Below are 12,745 nucleotides of genomic sequence, written 5' to 3' on the forward strand. Positions count from 1 at the left end.
CTTTCTCTTTTAGGCCAGACTGGCATAAGATTCAGCTGCCTACTAAAAATTATTTGAGGGGGGAAAAAAAGTATCATAGCACTGAGACAGATGGTGAAGGAACTAGATAGGTGCCTGGCAATCAGGTTCAGAGCTACAACCAGCCCAAATGTCCACACAATTGGAAAAGAGTAGATTGTTTCCTGTGGTTCTTCCCTCCCCCCATCTGTCATATGCTTATAATCAGTGTTGTTTTTTTGTTGTTTTTTTTTTTTAGAATTATGTCCTGAGAAATTACCAAATTAGGGGAAAAAGCATATATACTCAAGATAAGGTGCGATAGGACCTCTTTAAGCCTGTAGCTTGAGGCAACAAAGGCAACATACCCATCACTCTACCAGTTCGTATATTAGACATAGTGGAGTCTCTGATCAAAGATTGGCTTCCATGACTTTTACTATAGTAATGGAAAGGGCTGGAATGCATACATGACTATATGGTGCTCTGCTGACAGACCTTGCATGACTGAAGTAATCACTACTTCACTCGGATCTCCAAGAAATCACTTTTCTCACTCTGATACACATTAAAGAATGGCTTCCTTTTTGGTGGCAGTAAGACATTTTTCTGTGATACAAATGGAAGTGGCATAAAAAGCATGAAGAGTATAGCAAGGAGTTTCAGAAGAATGAAATTCTAGTTAAGCGGCCTGTGTCCAGCAGCATCATGTATTGAAAAGTGCCTTCATGGTGCTTGCTGTGAATGTGAAAGCTCTTCTGTCCTAAGCCTGTGCTTGCTAATAATAATAATAACAACAAAGTGTCTTAGAGCTAACCATGTTAAGACAATGTGGAGGCACAGAGCATTTGTGCAGGATGTTGAAGCCTTTAGTAAATGTGCCTTTAGAGGTACATTTCCTTAAGAATTTGAACATCAATTTGAAATCTATGTTCCCTTTGCGTGTTAAGATCAGACAAATAGATAAACTGACTAAGAACTTTTTCAAATTTCTCAGACTGCTTGAGACTACTGAGGCATCCTTTTTCACATGAATTAATTAGTTCCCACAAACATTTTTGCAGGTGGAACTTTTTTGATAATGAAATTGTTTTGCTTTTGTTTTCCAGTCTAAGTTCATCCTGGCATTGCATGAGAGGCATACTGTGCCTATTAAAAATCTTTCATCTTCAGAATTTGTGGGTACTTTTAATTTCTGGTACTTTTATACTGACTCCAATAGCGTCAATATGAAATGACTCAAAGCCCAGTTTAATAAAGCATTTTTTCAACTCCTCAGCAATTTGTTAGCTTGCAGGTGTCTCAAGAGTACAATCTAAGATCATATTCAAGACATTTATTAAAACTCTTTGTGTGCAGTTCCATCCCTGACCCAGTTAAGAACAATTGCCCGGTACTTGTTCACTGTCCTCAAAAAGTCTCTGGGGAGGTCTCCAGGCCTTCTGGATGAGTTCTTTGAGCCAATCCAACCAGTCTGGAGCCAGGCCACTGTCAGGAGACAGTTCAGGAGTCTTTTTGAAAATACTACTGATCTTTGATGAGTTTGTTTTTAAAACATGACATCCTGCACCATATAGATGCTCTCATGTTAATAGAAGGAAGTAGAACAAAAGTGTTGAAAACTTCTATGGATGCTGTTACAAGTTTTACAGGCAAATTAATTCTTGAGGTTGCCAGTAAGTACCTGTTGTTACAGAAAAATGTGTTTCAAAGACATTTATGCCACATGTTTACAGCTTGGCAGAATTGTTCAGACCTGTAAAGGAAGTGAAATTTTTGAATGTAGGTTGGTCACTTTAGATGATGTTACCGAAGTATAAAGAGCAGTTGGAAATTTGTAAAAAGACTGATATTTCTTTAAGGAGTAGTTCATGGCTGGTTTTCATACAATCTATTAAAAAATAAATGGCTCCAGTTTGTGAAACCATAAGCCCATAAGTGTGTTTAGGGATAGCAAAGAGGGATCTTGGTTCAGAGATTTTAAAGATATACCATTAGGTGGATGATGAGGGTGTTAAAACCTGATCATATATTAATGAACAGTTTGATAATGTAGTACTATGAATGTGTACATTGTTAATGAAAGCTGTGAAGGATTTTGAAGCCCTTTTTCTTTAGGAAACCTAAGACCAATAAGTTTTATTTTCCCAGATGTCAACGATTCCTCATGCACAATAACTAATTACTCTTCTAAAAGGAGAGGTTCAAACTCTGGAACTCGTACACGAGATTGCAAAGTAAAGATAAAAAGTATATTAAAATCTAATATACATGTTCTATTTGTGCAATGAACTTCCATCAGTCTGGAATGTAACCTCTGTGTTGTACTGCAGTTTGTAGCAAAGGAAAAGAATACAATGGCAAGCAGAGAATTGTGGGTTTTTTTTTCCCTAATGACTCTACAGTTAAATTTGTGCAGGGGTAGTATCTCAAAATTGTTTAAAATTCATGTATGTGCTGGAGATCACTTGTGAAGCGCTTTTCATGTTTGTGGTCTGAGATGGTGCAGAGGGGGGTTCTAGGTTTCTTATGTAAAGGAACACTGAGAAATCAGGTTCATGACAGGTCTGCAAATGTCCCCAGGTGATAACAGCTGTACCTCAAATCCTGTTACTGAAATGTGATAGGCTGGTGATATCTGAATTAGTCACAGCTTTGTAAACATTGGTGGATACCAGAGTTTATTAAGGACTTACAGGCGTATTCTCAATAAGAGAAAAAAATTTGAATGATAAATTATATATTACATAAATTCTTCTTAAACTTCACCCAATGACTGAAGTGAAACATATATCAGAAACACAAGTTCTGTTGTGACTAAAAAGTAGCACCGGAATGAATTTGGCCCATAATGCCATAAGATGAGAGAAACTTGTATGACAGAATATGCATGTCTGAAGACTAGGAAATGAAAACAAAGTAAAGAACAGTGAGGAAAAGACATTTAATCAGTTGAAAGTGTTTTGCATTCAGGACATGCTTGTTAGTAAATAATTTCATGCTCAAAGCATGTCTGTGGTCCTCAGGCTGTCAGAGATACAGTATAAAAGCTAGCTCAACTCAGGGTTCTTCCTACCACTTCTCTTACCTTTTTCTGTTTGGCGGACAAGGTTAGTTCAAATCTGCTTCTTCTCTGTGTGCTGAATGCTTGCCGTCATAACAATTTGATGTACTTTTTTCTCCGTAGTATTCTACTAGATGCTGGACTGTGGTGGGGGGAGACTTTTTCTATTAAAAAAAAAATGTTTTTTTGCTGTTTGAATTGCAGGGATTTCTGGAGGCCAGCCTTGGCCACACAGACCTTTGAAATACTGATGTAAATTTATTCAAATCTGGGCATTCAAATACACTAAGTGACTTAGCAAATTCCAGTAATATTAACAATAGTAGAGATTAACAAACTGAATGGGTAGACTACAGAGACCTATGTGATCATCCATCTTAAAGGAACAATGTGTATTTTATATCTTTAAGGGTCTCAACTGTTATCAGTAACTACTGAAATTTCAGCTGAGTTGATATGAACAGAAAACAGCAGTGTTTGTAAGGGATGTGAATGCATTTATCTTCAGAGATTTCATCTAGAAAAATTGCATTCTATGCTATTTATTCCATGCTTTCTTTCCATAGAAAGTTTCTTCAGTGTTCCCATTTTGATTATGATGAATCTATTATTGGGCACAGTGGGAAACAGGAGGGTAAAATGAACAAGATGCTAAAAGAAACAGCTGAAGAACAAGGAAACTAGGAAGGTCTGAGGTGGAGCATTGAGGGTTTTAAAAATCAATTACATTGAACCAAAAGCTTTTGAGATCTAAATACCACTTTCTAAATGAGGGCAAAATAGAACTTCATACTGAGATTAGGAGGATTCAGCAGAGATATTGGCCTTGATCACAATGTTCTCAACCTTCTTCTGATATAGTAAACAGCATGAACTTTAATATGACCAGCAACAACACCAAAAATGTTCAGCTTGGTGTCTTATAGCTGCTAGGGTTTTGAAATTATCTTATGGGGTGAGACAACATCTCCTGTGAGTTTAGGGAGACAATTCTAGGGACTCTGAGGACAAGGAAAGAGAACAGCAGAAATAGAAGTGAGCCAAACACAGAAAAGACAGACAGGCATAGGAAATTGTGAAATTGTGCTTCTCAGAGTGCTGGAACTGGACACAGGGAATATGCAGTGAATTCTTGGCTTTATCATGGACAGCATGTCTGTGGATAAGTCATCTGGGACAAATTTCCAAAGAGCTCAGTTCCAAGTATGCCTAGCTACAGTTAAATTTGTATCTTCTCTTATGCCAAGTCTGAACCTGGAAATTAATTCTTCATTTCATTTTCCAGCTGTCTGTTGAACTCTATTCATAAGCATTTTTTATGGCTAGGATTTACTCATAATTACTACTTCTGCGATGCTCTGAATATCTGGGGTTGAATCTCAGTAGTGTCTTTCCAGACATTCAGCCAATCAAAATACTAAAACTAAGGTCACAAAACATGTATGTGTCCTTTTGTGCTGCTATCAGCTATTCCATTAGCTAACCAGTAACTGAGAGGATTATTTCAGCTTCCCTCTTCTCATTGTAGAGCTAGTAAGTCACTTTCCTTCCCCACTCAACCTCTAAAAGGTAATCGATACAGCTCCTAATATCGTGGTGCCTGAGTTGAATAACCGTAACTGCAGTACAGTGCTTATGCTGCATTCATTTCTGATTCTGTACTTCAGATTTACCTCCATCCCGGAGACATGTCCTGCTACGAGCGCTGTGCTCCTTCCCCCTGCTGTCCAACCCCACTTGCTAATAGCTGTAATGAGCCCTGTGTCAGACAGTGCCAGGACTCCCGGGTGGTGATCCAACCCTCTCCCGTGGTGGTGACCCTGCCCGGACCCATCCTCAGCTCCTTCCCGCAAAATACCACCGTGGGATCCTCAGCATCCGCAGCTGTTGGGAGTGCCCTCAGTGCCGAGGGAGTCCCCATCTCCTCCGGTAGCTCCTTGGGATTTGGGAGCTTTGGTTATTCAGGCCTGGGCAGTGGGTACAACCGGCCCTACCGTCGCCACAACACCTACCGCAGTGGCTTCTATGGGCTGTGCTGAAGTCCTGAGGAAGATGCAAGAAGAAAGGACCAGAAATGCTGAAGCAGGACCCGAACGAAAGACTGAGCTCATGGCCATGGTTTTTGGACGCAGTGTCGGATGCCCATGACTCCACCAGCATTTAATGGAACTGTGGGAGCTTGGCATCACTTAAAATCAGGCCCCTACTCTTCTTATACTACTTTATATTTCTAATCAAGTATGTAGTTCTGCTGTGCATCACTGTATTTGATAATGCCTAGTGTGTAACTTAAAATTTAGACAGTGGAATAGACTTGATTGTCCAGGTAAAATGCTCCATTGAAAGAAGAGCTCTGTTTATAGAATACATCACCATGAGATATGCCATTCTTGCCAAAATAAAGCCTGATGCTTTGCACTATTTTACTCCACTCTTTGGTATCATTAAAGTTTTATGCTTTTATCAAATCTCAAGTCTTCGCTTATTTTTTCTTTCCCTTCTCCCACCCTTTGAAACTTTGTCTGGGTGAAATTCATCACTGTGTAGATGATCTAGTGAGCAGAAGCATGAAATGAATGCTACTGGAGACACTAATGAGAGGAGAACAAGATACATTTAGAGTTCGTGATTAAGAAAATACTTTTTTTTTGCAGCTGAAGTACATAGTGATTCCACAGTGATTCAGCATAATATTTGGCTTTCTACATCTCTGCCAAGAAGTTATTTTCAAGGCTAGAATTATTTTATGATCTAACAAAATGGAAAGATATCTAATCTATCATATGATAATACTTGTTTTAAGGAATCTTGCTGAGATCCACACTCTCAGTAACTGTGCTGTAGAGCTGCAGGGTGCAAAGAAAGACTAACACCCTTTCATTGTCAAACCACTGCTTGAACACTTGAAGTCAAGCCTGAACTGCAGCACAAGTACCAATGGAGGTACAGACATAAATCTTTGTGACAGAGGGCAAACCTGTTTGATCCATTTGCTTGTTATTTATTGCATCAGTACTGTGTATTGTAGGACTCCTTATAAAAGCCTGACTGTCATTACTGTCCTGGCTGCAGCCCTATGGATTAGGAGAGAGTTATTTCTATTTCTGAATAGAAAATAGCGTTCCCACTGCTACTATCTACTCTGTGGCACTATATTCCTGTCAAGTTATATGTAACTGTCAAATTCTATCAGTCAGCAGAGTCCTTTCATTCAGGAGAGCTAAGAAAGTAATGTAAATGGAGACTCTGGGTCTCCTGTTGTTGGTTTTACATTCAGAAATGCAAATCAGGATTAGACCATATCTATACCTAATCAGATTGTTTTATTCAGTTAAGTTATAAAAGGTATGAATGCAGTTCAAAAAGCAATGCACTGTGGCACAGTTTTAGTTTTGTCTGAATAAAACTATCTTAGAAAATGTCTTAAGCTCCTAAACCCACATTTACTAATACTAGAAACCGAATTCCTACAAGTCACTAATGACAAGAAATGAAGCACACTAACATCTAATAAATACAGAATACTGTTTAAGGCATGAAAACCCTTTAAAAGCTCTTGGGTAAACTATTTTCACTGAAAGTAATGACATGAGATTAAAAAAAAAGAATTCCGACAGCCACTGTGGATACTAAAGCAACAGATCTTGGGGAAATTTTGAAGAGATTCTGGTTTTAGGGAAGAATTGAGGCTTCTTTTATACTTCGAACAACTCCGGTTATCACAAAAATTTTGTTGCAGCTGGATGATTTGTCCCCAGTAGTTAAACTGTTTTGTTTATGGTTTATGTTCTAGTCTAGTCTCATCCTGGCATCAGATGAAAAGCCTTCCTCAAAGATTCTTTCATCTCAGACACTTATGGATCATTTGAATGCCTTGTACTATTTTACACTCACTCCTCTGAAGTTAACATAAGAATAATACAAATTTCAGTTCATGTAAGTAATTTGTCAGCCCTTCCGCAATTTGGTAGTTCACCAGCCTCTTATGAATGCACTCTGTTGTTAAGCAAAGTATTTTAACTGAGAGTCTGGATTGTGAAACTCCATTAGTGATCCATAAGTAAGAGCTGTTAAGTTCTGGCTCACCATCTTTAATCCCAAAGAACAAGATCCAAAGGCTTTCAACCTTTCGGATGAACTCTAGGTGCCAATTAAACTAAACTGGCAGAATGTCAATGAAAACATTTCCAGGCCTTTAATGAATCTATTTCTAAAATATTATATACCCTCCAAGAAGAACTTTTTATGTCCCTGGAGGAAAGAATGGGAAAAAAAAAAAAAAAAAAGTTAACATTCTTTACCTACCTTTGCATAGATGAAAGGGAAATGAATTCTCCAAGTGAGTCATAGCTTTCAGTTACATAAGGAAGTATATTTTTAAAATTTATAAAGACTACAAGCAGTATGTTGGATAGTAGAGATTTTGAGGAAAGAGAAGGGAGCAGTAACTCTAGAAAAGAGAAGGTAAGTTTTCCATTAAGTCATCAAAACATGTAGAGTCCTAGGACTCTGCAGAAGACGATCTGTTTTTTTTTTTAATCAATTATGACAATTTGTAATAAAATAAAGTTTCTCAAGGTGTATACCTTGAATTATTTTGTGAAGTGTTCTTGACTCACACACTTTCAACCTGGATGATGTGAGTGTTGAGATCTTGTCACGTACCGTGAACATTAGGTAGCATGAAACTTTGCATATCTGAACTATTAGTGAAAGGTTGTTTTGAACTTTAAAGTTCTTCATTCTTCTGAAGGCACATAAAAAGACACTCTTCATTTAGAGTTAATTCACATCTCTTGCTGAGGGGCTGTGGTGCTAAGAAAAGAGAAATCTGATTCCTTGTCTTTGCATACTTTCCATCTGTGCAAGTATTTCCAGCCATTTGGAGTGCAGCCAGCATAGGCCACTCAAGTCACAGAAGGGAAACAAATTGTGCAATGATAAATGGAGAATTGCTGGGTGCAACTTCTACTGATGCTGTAGTTTAGTTTAGGCAGCACTCTGCCTCTAAGAACCAATGCTTGAAAGCAGTCTTAACATCCGCATGATATTAAATTTGACATGAAAATTGCTGCCCATTCCTGTGACTTCCTGGGGTTTCAAGCAGGAGTAATGGTGATTCTTCAGATGAAAGACTGCCTAGAAATCAGATCCATAATTAGAGGCAGTTAATAAACATACCAAAGTAATAAGATTGGCTCATCAAACTCTTTCCTTGAAGTGTGATTGCTTGACTTTGACATGGAACAAGAAGCTAAAATTTTGATCAGGTCAAGAAATACATTATTGCATGTGTTTGTATTAGCTGTGTTTATACAGGCTGGAAAAAACATGGATTAGCTCAAGCAGGTCTAGAAGGTGTTGTATCTCTGGTCAGCAGTTTTCACAGGTCTTAATTTTCTTTAGCCTTTGCAACACTCATGGAAATTTGGTGCTCCTCTGAGTTGTGTGTTTGTGTGGGATTGAAATGGTGCAGACGTGTAAAAATTGGGAATACCAGTTATGCATCTAGTCTTGTGGTCAGGCTGAGTCCTTGAAATGCAAATGCTTGGGAATTGAGCTCAGCCCTCCCTGCCCCTTCCACTGCCAAGCTAAATGATTGTTCACCTAAAGGAGTGAAGTCTTGAGCAAGGGCTACGCATTGCATACATACACTCTCGTTAGGCTTCATCTTGATGACCAAAATGAAAGATAAAATGTACATTGGCCTTAGGAGGCAATATAATTACTGTTGCAATTCAGGTGAATCACCACAGTCTTCCAAAGAATTAAGAGAGTGCATACCGTTGAAGATGAAAGAATTTGTGGTGAAATGTAAGTAAGTGTAATAGGGGGAGGGGAAAAAACACAGATATACAAAACGATATTTTGAAATAAAAGTTTTAATCGGTTTGGTGGATTTTGCATGCAAAAGTACTGGTCATTAAATAATTTTATGCATAATATATGTTTCAGATCCTCAGGCAGTCTGGAATACAGTATAAAAGCCTATACAACACCAGACTCTGCCATCCACTTCTCTTGCCTTATTCGCCCAGGTGAACAGGTAAGTCTGAACCTACCCAGTGTCTTTTTACATGCTAAAATTTTACTTTGATGACTGCTTTTATTTTGTCCTTAGTTCTTGATAAATATTAGAGGATTGCTAGCTTTTTCCCTTTTGGGGAAGAAAATTAGAAAGGCTTACTTCCGTCAGAAAGAAAGGATTTATTTATGATACAGGGTGTGCTGGCACAGGACTTAGAGGATACTGGCAAGACTGGCTCTCTTGAAAGAAGCAGTTTCATGCTCCATTTTAGAGGCCAATGCTAAAGGAGATAGCCAGCCAAAACCAGAGATAAATGGGCCTGGATGGAAATTACGCAGTCGCATTTTCAGAGTCTGTGACTAGCCAGAAAAAAATCTGTTCTGAATTCCTGAATCTATCCAAACTCCTCTTTTCCATGGACAGAAAAGCACAGATTCCAGTAGACTTAATTCCACTGAACTCTAACTAGGGTGGAAACTTCTGGTCTGGAAAATAATCCTTTTCCCACTCCAGGTTTACCTGTTTAGTTCCATTTATAAGATGTTTGGGAGCAAAGAACTTCTCTTAAACACTGTTTTTACAATGCTCCCAATGCTGCTGGCTGAATTGCTAGCAACAAAATTCTAACGCGGAGGCACTAAGCCTGGATACGTGTCAGCGTTTGGCTCAGAACCTCTCACCTCACCTGTCAAGGGCTCTTGGAGAGCTTCCGCTGCTTTCCCACCTTCTGCAGCAGACATAATGCCTCCTTCTGCACACAGCTGGGACAGGGGGAAGTGCTGACAAAGAGAAAGGGAAATTGAATCGCTGGTAAAGGTTAGGTAGAATTTTAACATTACTGACTCCACAATTCAGAGGCCAGAGAAACCTCTGTGTTATTTTCAAACTACTGTCAATTTCTGTCTAATAAATAAGTACCCCTGTAACCACTCTCTATAGCTACTTTCAAATATGTTATCCATGCAGCTGAACTGCATAACCTTAATACAATTTCTGTATTGCATTTACTTCCTTCTCTCTGTTTCAGATTTACCTCCATCCTGCAGACATGTCCTGCTACGACCTGTGTCCTCCCACCCCCTGCGGCCCAACCCCGCTCGCTAATAGCTGCAACGAGCCCTGTGTCAGGCAGTGCCAGGACTCGACATACGTGATCCAGTCCTCTCCCGTGGTGGTGACCCTGCCTGGACCCATCCTCAACTCCTTCCCGCAGAACACCGCCGTGGGATCCAGCACCTCCGCTGCTGTTGGCAGCATCCTCAGTGAGGAGGGAGTCCCCATCTCCTCCGGTAGCTCCTTGGGGCTCGGCAGCCTTGGCTTTTCAGGCCTGGGCAGTGGGTACAGCCTGCCCTACCGTCGCTACAACACCTACCGCAGCAGCTTCTATGGGCCATGCTGAAGTCCCGAGGAAGATGCAAGAAGAAAGGACCAGAAATGCTGAAGCAGGATCCGGACACAGGACTGAGCTCACAGCCATGGTTTTCGGACACGGTGTTGGACTCCCACGACTCCACCAGCATTTAATGGAACTGTGGGAGCTTGACATCGCTTAAAATCAGGCCTTTGCTTGTCTTACTCTTTTTATACTTTATATTTCTAATGAAATGTTTGTTTTTCTATTGCTGTAGTTGGGACTTGATTGTTACAACACACAGCAGTACTGAGAAAAGAAAAGACCCAGGATGAAAAGGCATATTATCTCTTGTCTTATTGAAGCCTGGAAATATAACCCTTATACTTCACACTTTTTTATTCTACTTTTCATTAAAGTCATGTTGCATCACAATCTAAGTCTTCTGGTGTTTGTTTGCTCTCTAGTGCCTATTAGCAGCTTGCTCCTGATAAAATTTCTTACTGTTTCAATGTTTTCTTTTTTAAATGAAGGTTACCTTTCTTTCTATCTATTTCACATTGACCAGATATAAATAATTTGGCTCACTGTCTCTATTCCAAGAAATCATTTCTACAGCTAGAAGCTTGTGCTCTTCCAGATCAAGAATTTGTCTACCCTTGCTACATAATATTGATTTAGGGGAGGCCTTTGTATATCTCACTCCCGTAACGCTGGGTTTCATCACAGAGATAAGATCAGGCACTTAAACTGTTTGATATCAAATTCTTCTTGTTCATTAGAAAGCATTTCTGATGCTCATGGTCTGATGAAAATGGGGCCCCAAAGAGAGAAGACCATAGTGAGTTTGTGGGGGGATGTCCTAAGAGGAAACTTGCTCTCTCTGTAAATCATTTCATAATGAGTATTTTTTGAACTATTGCCAACCTACCTAAGGCTACTTAAAGGTAGATATAGCATTCATGTAGTGCCATTCTGTGACTCTTCATGGATTGGTGCTGAACTACAGTCAAGTTTGGGAAAGGTTCTTGCATAATATCCCTGGCTGCAGGAATCTGTAGAGTTGAATGACAGGCTGAATTTTCACCCCGTAAAAAAGTCTGTAATTTCAAAAGTTTATTTTCAGTAAGAAATCCCTTCTCTCCTCAAGCTGGAATGGAAAGGATTTAAATGAGTACGTATTAGTCCTGGCTCACCCCCTCCATACAAGTGAGCTGTGATCATTTCCTTCTTAAATGTCTAATGGAATTAAATGTAGAATCAGGGGCCTGGCACATCACTCCAGCAAAACTCATGTGAGTGGTATCTCATGTAACCCTTGGCAGAAAGAAATAAAGGACTGTGAAAGTGGTTTATATCAATGATTATAGCCAATCCCTTGCTCCAAGGTGGTGTGTTCCAAGGCATGTATTCTTCAGTCTTGGTGGGACCAAGACATCTTTCTGAAAAGAAAGTGGACCTGACACATAAAGTCATGGGTAGAGAAATGATAACTGCACTATTAGACTTCACAGGATAATTAAAACCTGCATTGGGAAGGTTATTTAAACATATTTGAAAAATAATCAAAGACCCGCTATTATGGGCATGGTGTTTTGCAAAAGTTCTAGTGAGTAAATCATTTCTTCCCTCCAGCATAAATTAATTTTTGTTGCTGTTTTCTTCTCCTGTTTCCCATTGCATTCTATTGTAAGAACCACATTAAACCTGTCTCTTTACAGAAATACTCCACAGATATGTATGCAGTAGTTAGTTACATTTATTTTTTCACAAAGAAGGAAATTGTAACATAAATTGTTTAAGCTTATTAGACCACAGTAAGATGCAAAATTAAACCTCAAACTTTAATTATTTTAAAGTTCTTCATAACAATATTTGAATAACATTAACAATGAAAATAGCTATGGTGAGGTATGAACTCTGAGGACTATGTACACCTCACTGTATTTGAAGACCTCTGCCTTCAGGGGAGTTATCTGAGCACATAAGCTGAAGTTGTGAAGCTCAAGTCACAGGTTTTGCCCATACCAAAAACATCCTAGATTACACATACAGGACATCTTATTCAGTAGCCAGGATCAAACACCAATGTTGCAAATAATAAACGCAATAGAAACAACAAGGTTGTGCAGAGGTACCCAGTCTGACTCCAAATAAAAGGACTTTAAGGTATAGATACATCCCCTGTCTTAGGTGGTAAACCAGTAATTGCTAACACAGTGAGGGCAATATCACTGTCAATAGCATGGACACAGGTGTCCTAAAATATTGTGTGAACTTCAAACAGCTGTTCAGGACACTCAGG

This window comes from Apteryx mantelli, chromosome 31 (genome assembly GCF_036417845.1).
Source record: "Apteryx mantelli isolate bAptMan1 chromosome 31, bAptMan1.hap1, whole genome shotgun sequence".
Lineage (NCBI taxonomy): Eukaryota > Metazoa > Chordata > Aves > Apterygiformes > Apterygidae > Apteryx > Apteryx mantelli.